Raw genomic sequence first — 17,257 nt, 5'->3', positions numbered from 1 at the left:
CCCGACCTGCCCCAGCTCCATCCCTGCCCCTCGGCTGGGATGCTGTGGGTCTGGGGGGGAGAGGGAGCCGGCAGTGGGTGCTGGGCCTGGGGGCAGGAGGAGAAGGGAAAGAGAAGCAGGCTTGAGGAACAGAATGGTCAAACGATGTAGGTGGCAGGAGAAGGTGGGATTGTGCAGGAGAATGAGGAATAGTAGGAGAAAGAGGAGTGTGAGGAAGAGGAGAGACACAGGCGGAGAAAGAGGAGCAGAAAGAGGAAGCAGCAGAAGGTTCCACCCCTCCCTGTATCTGCAGCCTCCCTCCAGCCCCAGGAGCGTTTCTCCCCCCACATGCAGCAGGTGACTGTAGAGAGGGATCCAGGATTTTCACGGGGTGAATCTTGGTGTTTCTGAGCTTTCTTGGGCTAAATGTTGGTGCTTTGGTTTTATGTGGCAGCTGAATCTTTATGTTTTGGAGGAGGTTTTTGCTGACTTGTGATGTTTGGGGAGTTTTTTGATCTGTATCTTGAAGTTTGTGGGATTTTGGGGCTGAATCTTGGTGTTTTGGAGGTTCTTACAGACACAAGATTCCCAATGACTTCTTGAGATGAACTTGGGCAAGGAGGAACCTCCAGTCCAAGGTGCTCTCCTCTTGTTTTTTTCCCCAAACCAGGATTTGTCATTCCCTGGGCGTGTCTGGATGGAGGAGGAGGAAAAGCCCCGGAGATGCTGCAGGAGGAGGAGCTGCAAACCCAGCCCAGGGAGCTGCGGGGAGGAAAGAGCCCCCCTGAGCCAGGAAGGCGGGCGAAGATCCAGCCAGAGCTCGGAGCTGGTGGAGGAGCCTCATGGCAGGGAGAAGCCCCACAAGTGCTTGGAATGTGGGAAGGGTTTCAGCCAGAGCTACCACCTGATCGAGCACAAGAGGATCCACACTGGGGAGAGGCCCTATGAGTGCTTGGAATGTGGGAAGGGTTTCAGCCAGAGCTCAAACCTGAGAACACACCAGCGCATCCACACAGGGGAGAGGCCCTACGAGTGTCCCCAGTGTGGGAAGAGGTTTCGGACCAGCTCCCATCTCCTCCTACATGAGCAGATTCACACAGAGGAGAGGCCCTTCCGCTGCCCCGACTGCGGGAAGGGCTTCAAGCTAAACTCCAGCCTCACCGTGCACCGGCGCATCCACACCGGGGAGAGGCCCTACGAGTGTGGGGAGTGTGGGAAGAGCTTCTCACAGAGATCAACCTTGACCCAACACCAACGGAGGCACCAGTAGGGAAGCCCTGTGAGTGCCCCGAGTGAGGGAAGAGCTTGGAGTGAGGGAAGAGAGTGAGGGAAGAGCTTGGAGTGAGGGAAGAGAGTGAGGGAAGAGCTTGGTGTGCTGCTCCAGCTCCATCCCCATGGGAGGATCTGGACTGGATGATCCCCAGTGACCCCCGTGGGGCAGAGCCCTGCTGATCCCTGGTCCTGGTGATCCATGCTGGGTGTGGGGAAGGTGTTGGCTTCTTCTCCTTGTGCTGCTGTGATTTGGGTGGGTTCCCATGGATGGGGGATGGGAGGTGAGTGGGGGGTCCTGGTGCACTGTGGGGGGCTCATAGCTCGGGGGGTCCCAGCGCTTTGGGGGAGTCAGGGAAGGGGGGAAGCAGTGAATGGGGGGGGTCTCAGTAAATTGGGGGGGACGCTGATGATAACAGGGGGTCCTGGGAGACAACGGGGGGGAAAGGACCAAACCCTAAGGGACTCCCCTGGTGCTGGTTAACCCCCCGTGCCCCCCCAGCCCTTGGGGTCCCCACAGTCCCTGCACTGTTCCTGGGGGTCCCGCGGCTCTGGGGGGGGGTCAAAGCGGAGGGGATGGAACCTCCGTCATGGATGGGGGCACAAAGGGGGTCCAGGCCCAGTGCTCGGCGGGGTCGGTGCACGAGGGGGGCCCGGTCCTGTCCCGGTGCACGGGGGTGGCGCTGCCTGGGGGGTCCCGGTGCTTGTGGGGTTCCCAGGGTTCGAGGGGGGTCCGGTCCCTATCCCGGGGCTTGGTGAGGGGGGGGGCAGTGCCCGGGGGGCTCCCACTGCTCGGAATTGGGGGTGTCAGAATCCAGGACATCCCTCTGGCTGCCTGGATGGCTCCAGACCCTGTCAGGGGCCTTGGAGACCTTGGCACGGTGTCAAGAACACCGGTGGCTGTGGTTTTAGCCCCTGGAGAAAACTGCCAACTTTGTATGAGGAATTACAAGGCACAAGGGTTTGAGTAGTGTGGTAGGTGAATTAACACAGGGTGGAAAAGTAGAATTTTAACATTTTAAAATACGGGGTTCAATGGGACAAGGTGGAGGGATCTGGGTGTGTCCTGACCTTCTTCTCCTTCTTTTTGCCCTCCATGTCTTGCTGTGATGGTGACACTTTTCTGTTGGTTGAAGGTAGAGACGTAGAGACACACTGTCCAACATAAATGATAGATATTGGCACGTTATTGTAAACACAGTACAGTAGTTTTTAGTGTAGAAGGCAAACAGCGCCCTGAGGGCAGGGAGACTGCCACAGACCGACCTGCTAGACAGAGCTCAGCAGAGCGGACAAAGCTGTTAGAGAAAAGGGAAAATAAACGGCCCTGAGAAGCAAAGCTCCGCATCTCGACTCCTTCTCTGCCCGCGCGGGCTGGGAGAAAAGGACTTTTCACAATCTCGGGGTCATCTCGACCCCCAGAAAACCGAGAGGGGGTCTCCACTCGTCCCAGGGCCCGGTGAGGGGGGTCAGTGCTCGAGGGGGGTTCGGGGGCACTGAAGGGGGTGTGGGTGCGGTTTTTGGGGGGTCCCGGCGCCCCCCGGGGCCGGGTCAGTGCTCAGCAGCGGGGGCTGCCTGGGGACCCCCCCGGCCCCCAAATCACAGCCGGGTCTCCTGCAAGGCACTGAGGGGAGGCTCGTTCACCCCCCGCCCCCACCAGCGTCGCCACACACCTTCCCAAAGTGTCCCCAAGTGCTCCCAAAGTGCCCTCAGAATGTCCCCGAGTCTCTGCCGAGGTGACACCAGCCTGATGACGGCCCAGTGGTGATGTTGCTCTGTGCACAGCAGCCTCAGGATGTCCTCCATGGCTCTTCGGCACCGCTCGGCCACTGCACAGCCACCGTGGCCAGGAGAGGGACAGAAGAAGAGGGTGTTGATGTCCCCAAGTGTCCCCAGCAGGTGACGCGTGGCCAGGCGGGCACTGGCCTCCCACAGCTGCTCAGCCTCGGCCGCTGTGGCCACCGAGGCCGCACAGAAATCAGGGGACACCTCCACTGTCCCCTCCAGGGCAGCCTCGATGTCCCTGAGCCGGCGCTGCAGCTCCCAGGGGAAGGCAGTGGCTTTGTCACACGCGGCCACCAAGTCCCCCAGCAGCCCCAGGTACAGCTCCAGCCGCTGTCCCCTCCCGGTGGCCGCATCCCTGCAGGCGTCGCGGAGCTCGGTGGCCGCCTTGGCCAGCCGGGCCCAGCTGTCCATGAGCCTGTCCAGCACACGCCTGGCGCTGGCCAGGGCTCTCACACAGGCCCAGGTGGGCCCTGGGGTGTCCCCGAGGTTGGCCAGGGTCCAGCCCAGGGAGGGGACAGGGCGGTGGCCCAGGGAGGGGACACGGTAGTAGCGCCGGGCGTCCTGGAGGTGAAAGATCAAGGTCCCCACAGCCACCCGCAGGAACTCTGGGGACACGGCCAGCAGCACGTCCCTGTGTGGCTTGGCCACGGTGGCCATCAGTTCTCTCAGGGTGGCCACCAGCTCGCCCAGTGTGGCCACCACGGCCACCATCGCCTCCAGCAGCTGGTGGGGGGACAGCTGGGGAGGGGACAGGGGCCTGGTGGCACTTGTGGCCACTACAGTGGCCCCTGTGCCCTCCTGTGGTCCCGTTTGTCCCCTCCCTGGAGGGCTCTGCTGTCCCCTCTGTCCCTTTTGTCACCCTCTCGTCTCCCACTGTCCCCCCCCGTTCCCTCCTACCACCCTCGGTCCCCTCCACCCCTCTGCCACCCCCGTGTCCCCCCTGTCCCCTCCCGCCCCCCCGCCGGGATTGTCGCACCCCGCGGGGCTCCATGGCCGCTGGGGACACTCCGGGGAGGGGACACGGCCGGGGACAGTTGGGGACACGCGGGAACGCGGCGCGGCCGGAGAGGGGAAACAGGAAGAGGTGACGTCATTGCCCCGGCCCCGCCCCACCTTTGGCCGCTTTTGGGGCGTCCTGAGGAGATTTTGGGGCGGTCCTAGGTGAGGTTTGGGGGGGTCCCAGGTGAGGTTTGGGGGGGTCCCAGGTGAGGTTTTGGGGTCCCAGGTGAAGTTTGGGGGGTCCCAGATGAGAATTCCCAAGGATTTGGGGTTTCCCAGCTGCCCAGGTGAGGTCTCTGGGTCCTAGGAGAAGTTTGGGGGTCTCAGGTGAGGTTTGGGGGGTTCCAGGTGAGGTTTGGGGGGGCTTGAGGAGATTTTGGAGGGGTGCAGGGGAGCTTTAGGGGGTCCCAGGTGAGAATTCCCAAAGATTTGGGGGTTCCCAGCTGCCCAGGTAAGGTCTAGGGATCCCAGGAAAGGTTTGGAGATCTCAGGTGAGGTTTGGGGGGGGTTCCAGGTGAGGTTTGGGGGTTTCAGGTGAGGTTTGTGGGGTCCTGAGGAGATTTTGGAGGGGTGCAGGGGAGCTTTAGGGGGTCCCAGCTGCGAATTCCCAAAGATTTGGGGGTTCCCAGGTGAAAACAGCTCGGGGGGGCCGAGGGGGGAGGGGCTGGGGAGGTTTCGGGGTGTGTCCCATGGGTGGGGGCGGGGCGGTGAGGGAGGGTCCGGGGGAATTTGGGGGGGTGGGAGCGGCAGGACGAACCCCCAGACACTGACCACGCCCCTTTAGGTCCCGCCCCATGTTTTGGCCCCGCCCCTTTGCTGCTGGACACGCCCACCGAGCGCCCCGCCCCCTCAGGCCCCGCCCATCCAGTTCCCGCTCCGGTTCGGGCCCCGCCCCCTCCTGAAGCCCCGCCCCAATTGAGCCTTGGCCCCGCCCCCGGATAGATTTTTATCCATGGAAACCAAAAATCGCCACAAATCGACCCAAAAATTCAAACCCAGGGGAGTGGGGGAGCAGGACCACACCTGTGATGTCACGGGGGAGGGGCCAGGTGGGATTTTGGGGGGCTCCAGGTGGGCTTTGGGGGTTCCAAATGAGTTTGGGGGATCCCAGGTGTTCCTGGGTGGGTCCAAGTGGGTTTTTGGGGAGTCCTGGTGCATTTTGGGGGTCCCAGGTGGATTTAGAGGGGGATCCAGGTGAGTTTTAGCGGGATCCCAGTGAGTTTGGGGGGTGAGTCCAGCTGTCCCTGGGTGGGTCCATGTGGTTTTTGGGGGGATCCAGGTGTCCTTGAGGGAAGTTCAGATGTCCCAGGGGTGATCCAGGTGTTCCTGAGGCATTTCCAGGTGGTTTTGGGGGTGTCCCAGGTGTAATTTGGGGGGATCCAGGTGTTCCTGGGGGCTCCTGCTGTGTTCAGGAGGCATCCAGGTGTTCCTGGAGGGGTCTCAGGTATCCCAGGGGCAGTTCCAGGTGTTCCTCCATGGCTCCAGGTGTTTTGTGGGGGGATCCTGGTGTCCTGGGGAGATCCAGGTGTGTCTGGGCAGGGTGCAGGTGCCCAGGTGTGCTGGGAACTGGTGATCCAGGTGTGCAGGACCCCCAACATCTGGGTGGGCTGGGACTCAGGTATGAGGGATCCAGGTGGGAGGAATGCAGGTGTGAGGGTTCCGGGTGCCCAGGTGTGGGTGGGACCTGGTTATCCAGGTGTGATGTCACCTGGTTATGACATCACCCATCTACCCAGGTGTGACATCACCTCTCCACTCAGGTGTGATGTCACCTGGTTATGACATCACCCCCACCCAGGTGTGACATCACCAGCTCACCTGGCCATGACATCACCTGTCCACACACCCCTCCTGCCCAGCTGTGACATCATCCAGGTGTGTGACCTCCAGGCTCACCTGGGCGTGACGTCACCGTTGTGCCCAGCTGTCGTCCCCCCCCTCGCCTCTCCTGCCCACCAGGTGTGATGTCACCAACTCCACCAGGTGTGATGTCACTGCAAAGGTGTGATGTCACCAGTCTCACCAGGTGTGATGTCACCTCACCAGCTGTGATGGTCCCCCCCTCCCCAGGTGTCTCATCCTCCAGGTGTGATGATGTCACACATGTGACATCACCGTGTCCCTGCACAGGTGGCTCTGTGTCCCTGCACCCACCCAGGTGTGACATCACCTGTGCCCAGGTGTGACATCTGTCCCCAGCTGTAACATTACCTGTGCCCAGGTGTCACTCAGGTGTCACTCAGGTGTCACTCAGGTGTGCCCAGGTGTCACTCAGGTGTCACTCGGGTGTCACTCAGGTGTCACTCGGGTGTGCCCAGGTGTCACTCAGGTGTCACTCAGGTGTCACTCAGGTGTCACTCAGGTGTGCCCAGGTGTCACTCAGGTGTCAGTCAGGTGTCACTCAGGTATCACTCAGGTGTTGCTCAGGTGTCACTCAGGTGTCACTCAGGTATCACTCAGGTGTCACTCAGGTGTCACTCAGGTGTTGCTCAGGTATCACTCAGGTGTCACTCAGGTGTCACTCGGGTGTCACTCAGGTGTCACTCAGGTGTCACTCAGGTGTGCCCAGGTGTCACTCAGGTGTCACTCAGGTGTGCCCAGGTGTCACTCAGGTGTCACTCAGGTGTCACTCAGGTGTCACTCAGGTGTGCCCAGGTGTCACTCAGGTGTCACTCAGGTGTCACTCAGGTGTCACTCGGGTGTCACTCGGGTGTCACTCGGCTGTGCCAGCTGTCCCCGCACAGGTGCCCGGTGCCTGACTAAGCCGTCCCTGCACATGAAGGTGCGCTCGCAGGTGCTGCAGGTGCAGGGCCGCAGCCCGGGGTGGGTTTCCAGGTGCCCCTCAGGTGCCGTGTGATCCCGAAGCGCTCGCGGCGCTGCGCGCAGGTGAAGGCCGCAGGCCCAGGCGCAGGTTCAGGCGCCGCTGGCGCGCTGTGCTGCGAGAACGCCTTCCCGCAGCGGCACCAACACCTCGGCCCGGCCGCACCAGCTCACCTGGGCGGCAGGTGAGGGCTGCGAGGGGCCGGGACCCGCCCCCGCCGGGATTCGGGCAGCTCTGGGTGAAATTCCCCAATTTTTGCGCGCAACTCCGGCGGGTATGGTCGAAATTTTCATTTGTAAACTAGGATTTTCTTTCTCCTGCAATCTGTGGTTTTGCAATCTTTCCCCGGCTGCAGCTTGTGGTCTTTTAAACCTTTAAGAACCTTTTTGTACAAGCACAACTTATTCATGTATATTTTATATAATCACAAATAATTCCATAACATATAACAACAGGGCTGCAGAGATTCCCCTGTGTCGGAATCTGTGGGTATTGGTGATTCAGAGATTGTAAAAAGTCTCTGTCTTTCTGCCCCGCTGCCAAAGCAGAAGCCATAATTCGTCTGTGCTGATTTCAAGGTTGTTTATTCTGTTTATCTATACCATGTTCTGCTGCCCTGCCGCAGCTCTGTCCTGCAGGGCAGCGTGTGGGGCTCTGCCCTCAGTGGGATGGTACAAACATTAAATACCACAAACTACCTGTGCTGGATTTACAATAACGTGCCAATATCTGTCACCTACGTTGGACAGTGTGTCCCCAGCCTGAACCAACAGAAAAATGCCAACACCACAGTGAAACATGGAGGGCATGAAGAAGGAGAAAAAGGACAAGGCACACCCAATTCCTCCATCCTGTCCCCTCTGAACCCCTAATCTAGAAATCTAAAATTTTACTTTTGCACCCGTGTCACACTTAATTATTACTCTTATCAAACACTCAGAGCTGGTAATTCATCCTGTAAGATTGAAAACTCTTTTCCATGGGCAGAGATCACAGACAGTGTCTCTGGGGGCTCTGTCCAGGGGGGTTCCTGACCCCTGCCAGGGTCCCAGACCTGCCAGGGCAGCCAGAGGGAAGCTCTGGATTCCCACATCTCCCTTTCCTTTTTGAACCAAGAACACTTCTTTGACAACTTTGTCCATGGTCTGCCTCATGCACTGAGGCAAGGACAGCACAAGCATCAGAAGAATTACAATACCCTATAATTACAACTATTTTCAAAATCTCTTTTCTACAACTGTGAAAGGCAAAACAAATTGAACACACCATCTACCTATGATTTAATTTTTCTCCAGGTGTGTTTGGTCCTCTGATACCTCTTCAAATTTATCACTCTTGTGTCCATGTGTTTACAATAGATGTTCAATTGCTGTGTTCACAATAGATGTTCAGTTGCTGCTTTGTTCTCATTTCTCTCTGCTAGCTAACAAATCATTCAATGCAAAAGAAATGACATGGGCATCTTTACTCTGCCCACAACCTCTTTTGATCCAACTGCACCAAGGCTCTTTTTGATGCCACCTGCTGTGAAAGCAGAACCACTCCGTTTTTCCGAGCCTTTTTTCTTGGTATTAACATTGTCATTGTCACAATTTGGATCACTTTATTCATCAGATTTTTTTTTTTTTTTTTTTTTTTTTTGCTCTCTTATCAAGGTCTTGCTGTGTGTTAACAAAAGATCTTTCAATGCTGCATGGACCACCCTTGATTTTTGCAGGGATAGCAGGCCAAATTCTGTCCTCGCAAATGAAAAACATTCCCTTCGGTAAAGTGGCTGGATGTTGAAAGGATGGTTTGCTTGTCATTTTGGTATGATTGCACCAAGATGACGCATTTTTATAAAAAGGCTGATTCGGAGTATAATCATACAATAATCTATTGTATGATTATCTGTCTTTGCCACTCCTGATGAATTAAATTTGATGCACCATTTCATTTTTGTTGACCCAAAAATGTCCAAATCCAGAGGTTCAAAGTGAGCCACAGGAAGGAACTGTGTCCAAACATGTCATCCCTCCACAGGGTCTGAAAGAAACTTCAGAACCCTTGGAAGGATGTCCCCTGGGACTGACCATCCCTCCACTGGCACACCTACCAAGCATATTGAAAATGGTTTCTCTGGTTTCGAATGGGTCAGGCAAATGCTGTCCAGACCTGCTGCTTTTGCCAAAGTCTCCCACACTTTTTCCCTTGGTTGTCTCATGGGAAAGTCTGTCCTGTTGCCCAAGGCAACAGGTGAAAGAATGAAGCACATGAACACTATCTGTCTGAATCCCATGTCCATGTCCCCACCCTCTGTGAGAAACCCTGCAATGCAGCAACACCCAAACAACACTTGATTTCTCAGAAAAAACCCCAAGTCTCTGGGTGATCAATCGTTGTCCGACGAGACGTCTGCAGCGTTGTTGTCTGCCTTCGTCTGCGTGCTTGCCTCTCTGCTTCTCGGGTCCAGGTCCACTGGCGTCTGCACCCGATAAGGTTACATGTGCCTCGCTGGCATTCACTTCAGTCCTCGTCCTATAGAAACACAAGCGAAACCCTCGCCCCAAGTTATCAATGTAAATGGACCTTCAATCTGTCCTGACTCTGGGTTTCTGATCAAAAAGAAAGGATTTTCCCTTAGTTTTTCCTGTGGGCTGTTTGTAACATATCTGACAATTAGTAGAGTGGGCTCTGAGAAAAAAACATTTTAAAAAAATTCAACACATTTGTTCAACTCTGCCTCCACCCTTTTCTGTCTATCCAAGTGGATTTCAGGGTGTGATGTGTTCTTTCACTGCTTGCTTGACCTGAGGGAGAATGAAGAATATTGAAAATATGTTTGACTCTCTGTTTTTTCAGAAATTTGTCAAGCACCTTGCCTGTGTAAATTGGACCATTATCTGTTTCTATTTCTTGTTGCGCTCTTAATGATGTAAATGCTTATAAAAAATGTCTGCTGGTATGTTCTGTGGTCTCCCCTGTATATAATGATGCAAAAATCACCCCTAAAAATGTATCAATTGAAATATGGATATTTTCGAGCCTCTCAAAAGATGGGTATTTTGTGACATCAGCTTGCCACAGCTGAAGGCTTTTACAAACCTTTCAGATCGACCACTCCTGTAAATACAGGAGACTGCACAAACTGGCACTCTGGCAAGCAGATTTCCTTTGTCTGGCTTTCAGAAGGGTGAAAGGTTCCCATCAATGCCTGTGCATTTTTGTGAAAACATGCATGGCTCAATTTTGCCTGCTCAAAAATGTTTGGCAGTGTCTGCAAGATGGGCATTGTGAGTCTATCTATATGAGCATTCTCTTTTACTAAAAACCCCGGAAGTGAAGAATGCACTCTGATGTGTTTATTAATGTTCTCTGTTTTTCTAGGATTATTTTCATGCATAATAGATATGAATATAAAATTTCCTTGTCTGTATGTTTCAAAAGTGATTCCTCTAATTGTTTGATCACATTTGCAACATACACTGAACCTGTGATCAGATTGAGGGTTTCTGAAATAACTGAAAAACCCTGACTATTGTTACCAATTTTGCAAATTGTGGTGAACCTTGTACCATTTTGATATCTGATTCCCATTTCCCTGTTTTTTGATTTTTCCATGTGACCACTGATTTGTGAGTTTTTTCCCAAACCATCAGTGAATACTGTCATTCCTTCCACTGGTTCCTGGCTTCTTTTTTGTTTTTTCCCTGAAACTCACTTTTACATTTAACATTTTGTGTGCTGGAAAACGAACTGTGCAAACTTCTGAATGCCCTAACAACATGATTGAAAAATCTTGTGACTTTGGATTGTCCACTCAAAATATTTCTTCTTTAAATGTAAATGAATGATTAAGAAATCTTTGCCTGACATTGTCAGCAATCTGGTCTCTGCCACAATAATGATCTGAGCTCCCATCTCTAAATCTGTAAGAATTGTTTTTGAGGGTCTGCAAACTAAAAAAACCCACTTTCAGCTTCTGTGGAAACATTAACAAAATCCTTGCTCAAAGCTACTTATTTGAACGATTTTTTTTTCAATTTTATCTGTCCAGTGTCTAGCACTCTCTTCATATTTTTCTCAATGATCAGCAAAATCAAGTCTGCAAAATAATTATATCAAGAGATTAAAACATACAAAACCTTCAACCTCATTTCAGCCTTATTTCAGATTTCAGGCACTTCTTCACTCCTTTTCTTTTTTCTTTTTCCTTTTTTCTCTCTTTCTCTTCTTCTCTTTTGAAACAAGAAAGTTGAAATATAAAACATAATATAGAACAAGACAAAATACCTCAATAATAAAATGCATAAAACTTATCAAAATCGATAACAATTCAAGAAAGTTTAAAAGAAAGATATTCTAAATAGCATATATAAAAATGAACAAAGCACGATCATTAGAAACATTGTGACAGCAGTTCAGAGTCTGCAAACAGCTGAAACATTTGTTTTCAGTGAAAACCCCTGGCATCCTTTCCCGAGCAAGGCTGGCAAGTTTCACCTCAAAGCTGTGTCAGCTGTAACATTTGTAGAATCAAATTGATGGGTCAAAAATGACCTGCATATCATTCATTTTTGTGCAGAAACCTCTGAATTTTGCTGGCAAACTCATCTGTCCAAGTTAAAATCAGGGTCTGGCCAGGACCCAAACTTTAAACTGGAGAGATGTCCCTTAACATATTATATAAAACAAAACTTATACCAACAATACATATATAATACTTAAAACATAACAACCTATTATAACATTTTCTTATAAAATAAACACTTGAAGTTCAAACCAATAAACTGATCAAATGACACAAAGATTCATTTTTCTTGAAACTCTTTTGAAGGAAAAGGATGCCAATTGAAGAAATCGTAAGATTAACAATGGCAAGAGGTTGTCAGAATGCTTCAGGCACCTCTCTCTGAGATTTTCTGAAAAACATTTGAGAATGATGAAAAATAGAAATGCAATGATTCCACTCACGAGAGATATAAAAACGAATCAGGAAGTTCACCTAGAAAAATGCACAATACAGTTGTGCAAAATGAGACTTCAGAACTGGCATGTAACCTGGATAAGATTACATAAACAACAATAAAACATACGAGAATTCACTATGAAAAAACGAAGCACAAATCTTCACCTGATAACATGATAAAATTTCTTAACAATAACATTTATAGAACACTTAAATAGTTAAAAATAAAGGATTTGAAAACAAATGCCTTTTGTATCACTATACAAAGAAATAACAGACTATAAAACTAATTTTTAAACAATGAAATCAATCTCAGAAAACTCAAAATAAATTCCTTTACAACTTTTATATACTGATAAACTTATAATAAAACAGAAAATACTAAAACAAAACCAAGAATCCAATAAATCCAATAACTTCTCCTTAAACCAATGTTCATTATTACTTTGTGAACTGTTTCAGTCAAAACCTTCTCATTCTCAAAGAAAAACAACTAAACTTTGCTGCCAAATAAACTTGACCTTTGAAAAACTTAAAATAATTTTTGAATCAAACAGTACTTAAACTCAATATATAACAATCTTAGTAAAGAATCCCTAAATTATATTAACTTTACGAAATCCATATGTATCAAATTAACAATATATAAATCCATCATCAATTAAACCTTTATAAACTTAACTTCTTCAGGGCCCAAACCTAAAATAAACTTAAAGTGATATACTCTAATTAAACAATACTTAACTTAAACGCAAACCAACTATATAAAAATCATATCTATCATTAATAAAACGTTAAAATACAACCTAACTTAAATCTTAATATAATAAATTACTAACATTTCATGCTATTTAATTCTCTATATCAATTTTCATTATGATATCTCTTTTTCACATTGTGTTCCACAATCATTACTTATCATCACACCGGCTGGGCGTGTCTGCTCGATCAATTCTGTGACCTAACTGAAAAATCTGGGGTTAGTGTTTAGAAACATTGGGGAGATTTAAAAAAGGCCTTGTGTTGACTGGTTTTCAAAAAGCGACTGACTGATGGAATTTCATTTCAGGGTGAAAATTGGGAGTCTCATCCCTCAGCATTGCTGTAGGATATTTGCTGCTTGTAAAAGATTGTTTGCTGTGGCTGTTGTGATTTTTTGTTTGCCGCTGCTGCTGAAAGCAAATGGGTGGTGCGTCGCTCGCATCTGCTGTGGAGAAAGGGTTGATCAAAGGAATCCCTGCAACTGGCTCTGCTCAGCCCCCATCTGCACCGGCATGAGAGCACCGGGAGCATTTCTGGTGCAGTCAAACCCCGCTTCTGCCTGCGTTAGGATGGCTGCGCCCCTCTCTCTTGCTCACCCTCTCTGTCTGTGTCGCCATGGGAACAAGGGAAGGAACCCCCGCACCGACCGCGCCCGCCTGCACCGGCTCCGCGCGGCCGTCCCTCGGGAACGTCCCCCCCCCATTCTCTCTGTCAGGCCTGGCCCACCCCGGTCTGACTCTGGGTCGGCCCGCGTCGTCCCCGAGCTTCTGCCGGTCCCAGCGTGATTCGGCGCTCTGCTGCCGTCATCAGCGCGCTCGCCGCATTCCGCGCTGCCGCAGCCCCGCGCCGCGTCCCGCCCGGCCCCGCGCCGCTCGGGTCTCCCCCCGCGGCCACCGCGCAGTCTGCGGACGGCTGGCTGGCGGCCACCGCCGCCCCCGACGCCGTCTGCGCCCGTGCCCGTGCGTTCGAAATGCAAGAGATCTCCGCTCCGACTTCCGGGTTTTGCTCTACCGTCTCGCGCATGCGCGCTGCCATGGCCGCAGCGACAGGAGAGTCCAGCTCTCCGTCCAGCCGCCCGCCTGGCCAGCGCCGCTGCTGCGAATTGGGAGCTATTCCCCGGCACCTGCCGGACGGTGCTTTCGCACTCTCACGAATTCTCGTCATGGAACGCATCACCGGGCGCTCCGGGCGTCTGACCGCCCCATCCGCGCTCCCGCCGCCTCCTGCGTCCGTGTGGTTCCCCACTGCCCCCCCCCGCCTTGCCTGCATGGCGGGCTGTTTTGAACTCCCCACCCGCGCAGCTGCGAGAGTTCTCTCCTCTCTCTCACTTTTCTCTCCGCTCTACACTCACGTCTGCACCCTCCCCCCAGGAGCCGCCGGCGCCGCTGCCCCCCCCACCGTGGGTTCGGACTCGGACAGTGGCCAGTCCCTTCCCCCACCGAGGGCTGCGTCTGTGCCTGGCTTATCTCTCACTGTCTGGGGATTTTCTGCAGCTGAGGAGCTTAGAAATTGAGATTTGAGGGAGTCTTGAGGAACAGTGTGAACCCGGAGACACAGGACATGATGAGACACCATCCCCCCCGATCCTCTTCAGGAGGCAATTTGCTTCCCCTGGTGAGGAAAATTGCCCGAAGCTGCTGGCTGGGCCATCTTCCTCCTTGTGCTCCCATAGGAGCCTTAGCTGTTTAGTCTAAAATGCCGCGTTGTGAAAATGACTCTTATTGTCCTTGCTGAAGGCAAAAGTTTTTGCGGCAGTCTTATCTTTTTTTTTTTTTTCTTTTTCCTGTGGCTCGGTAATAGAGTTGCTTATTGATCCCTTGCCAAAAATTTAACTCAAACAAAAGATGTACATCTGTGTGCGGGTGAGTATACTGCACCCACAATAACAAAGCTTTCATCTCATTTGAGGCTATCTCTACCAGATGGGTAAAAGTCTTGCCCTGTAGGGCTGAAAAAAAAAAATTTTTGTCTGTCCTTGGGAGCATCCCTTCCCCATGTTCTTAATTTCAACCATTCTCACTAAAAGCTGAGTCAGCACAAGGTCAGTCCGGAGATGGCACTGTTCATCGTCCAGCAGGTCACAGGCGAGAAATCCCAGGCGCGCTTCTGGTTTTCCTCCTCCTGGCTGTCCTCCAGACGAGCTGTCTTGGTGAAGGTCAGGTTCTTATCTTGAGCTTTCTGCTCCCTCTGTTCTTCTTCCTCTCTTTATTTTTTTGTTTTTCTCTGCTGATGAAGGTTGGAGGTTGTTTGCTGTTTCTTCTTGTTCTTCTTGCTGATGCCCATCCAGGGACGCCAGTTGTCGGAATCTGTGGGTATTGGTGATTCCGAGATTGTAGAAAGTCTCTGTCTTTCTGCCCCGTTACCAAAGAAGAAGCCATAGTTCGTCTGTGCTGTTTTCAAGGTTGTTTATTTTTGCTTATCTATAACATGTTCTGCTGCCTTGCCGCAGGTCTGTCCTGCAGGGAAGTGTGTGGGGCTCTGCCCCTCAGTGGGATGGTACAAACATTATATACCAGAAATTACGTGTACTATATTTACAATAATGTGCCAATATCTATCATCTACGTTGAATAGTGTGTCCGTAGCCTAAACCAATAGAAAAATGCCAACATCACCAAGAACATGGAGGTAAGGAAGAAGATAGAGGAAGAAAAGGATCAGGCCCACTTTCCTCCATCTTAGAACTCCTGACCCCCCTGTACAAAGTAAAACCCCCCTGTACAGGTGTTAAAACCCCCCCTGTACAATGCTAAAAAATTTTACCCCCTAATTTGTGACTACTTTTACTATACCATCTAACCCTCTGTGACTGCTTGTTCCACCTTTAAAGTTGGTAATTCATTCCATGGTTCAAACTCAAGATCACAGCTGTTTTCTGCTGCTTGCCAGGGTCTAAAATGCTTCTGACCAAGGCCTGGAACCTCTAAAAATGTCTGAGGGATATTTTGAGTTCCGACAAGTGCCCTCCATGCCTCAGAGGGAACCTAAAATATCCCTGTGTGTGTGACAAGGGACCCTAGCCCCTCATGCACCTTATGGGGTCTCCAAGTCCCTGCGTGCCTTATGGGGAAATGTCTTGGTAAAAAATATCCACAGCCCTCCCTGCCTGCCCTATCCCCTTTCTTTCCCTCAGTTTATTGCTGACCATGACATTGCATGGAATGGGAGATCCCTTGGGTCAGTCCAGCCCAGCTGTCCCCTCCCTGTGCCCTCAGGAACACTTGCCCATCCCCACCCATTGCCTGGGGGAATTGCAGACATGCCCTGGGCATGGCAGGGGCAGGGCAGGGCTGGCAATGGCAGGGCAGGGCCCGGGGGGCAGCGAGATGGGAGTGTGCAGCCTGCAGGGACACAGCAGCAGCTGTGGGACAGCGCAGGACAAGCTGTGCTGGACATGGCCAAGGGCCCTGGCAAGGCTGGCAGTGGCCAGGAGAAGCCAGGCCTTGGTGCCCTGGGGCACAGCAGCGTCTTGCCACCAAGGGCTGTGAGGAGGAGACACCTTGTCCTGAGGCACTGGGGCCTCCTGGCACAGCCCCAGCCAGGCTGGGCACTGTCATCCCTTGTCCTGCCCTCAGCATCCCTCCCTATGCCAGTGCTCCCGGCAGAGCCCTGAGCAGGCGGGGAGGGACAGGATCTGCCTTCCCTGGGGCTGGGGCTCAGGCCTTGGCCTTTCTGCTGCCTCCAGCCAGCCCAGGCTCTGCTCAGCAGCTGAGCTGCCTACACAGAGCCTCTGCCTCCCTGCACTCCTGGCCTCAGGGAGCTGCTGGGAAGAGGCCCTGGGGAGCCTTGGTCAGGAATGGCCCTGGGCCCTCCTTCATGCTCCCAGGGACGGCAGGTTCTTCAAAGGACTTGGGCTTTTGCCTTGGAGTCCTGAGAGGTTTGTGCAACCATGGCCTCCAATGATCTGCTGTAATTAGTCTCTATTGTCAGGAACAACACTCAGTGGGGCTCATTAATGCTTCAAGGTACTGCAGTTCTTTTAAGGTACTTGGTGTTTCCCTTTTGATCCACACTCTGTGAGAGGTTTGTGCAATCATGGCCCCAATTATCTGCTTTAATGAGTCCCTTGAGAGCTTTGTACCTACACTCAGTGGGGCTCATTAATGCTTTGAGATACTCAACTTTTCTAAGGTACATTAGAATTTCCTTTCCAAAGTGAGCGGGTTTTGTGCCATTTTGAGTCTCTGAGAGGTTTTTGTGCCATCCTGGCCTCCACTTCTCCCCTCCAAGGAGTCCATGAGGAGCCTGCATTGGGCTGGACCTCAGTAGGACCCATTTATGTTTTGAGACATTTTGGGGTTTTCTTCTGACTTGGACTCCTGGAATGGTTTGTGCTATCTCCGCGCAGGCCCTGAGATTCCAGGGCTCAGCTCCAAATGCACCATGGGGCTCATTGGGATAAAGCAAGTCCTGACAAACCACGGCTCTGCCTTGATTTCCTTCCTGTCTGGGGCAGTTCATGAGGAAGTTTGTGTAGTTGTCTTGGTTCACCAATTTGAGATTTCTCCGTCAATGCATTAATTAGTGTGTGGCTTCAGTGTTGGCTAATTACCAGTGCACTCACTAGCATACACTTACTCATTTCTTGCTGTGAGATAGGATTAGGAGAACGGCAAAGTAGGCTCAAAACTTTAAAAGGTTTTGAAGAAAAGTTTATTAACAGTAACTAAAAGAAAGAGTAATGAGGATCAGAA

The sequence above is a fragment of the Taeniopygia guttata genome, chromosome 32 (assembly GCF_048771995.1).
Source record: "Taeniopygia guttata chromosome 32, bTaeGut7.mat, whole genome shotgun sequence".
Lineage (NCBI taxonomy): Eukaryota > Metazoa > Chordata > Aves > Passeriformes > Estrildidae > Taeniopygia > Taeniopygia guttata.
This window is presented reverse-complemented; position numbering follows the sequence as displayed.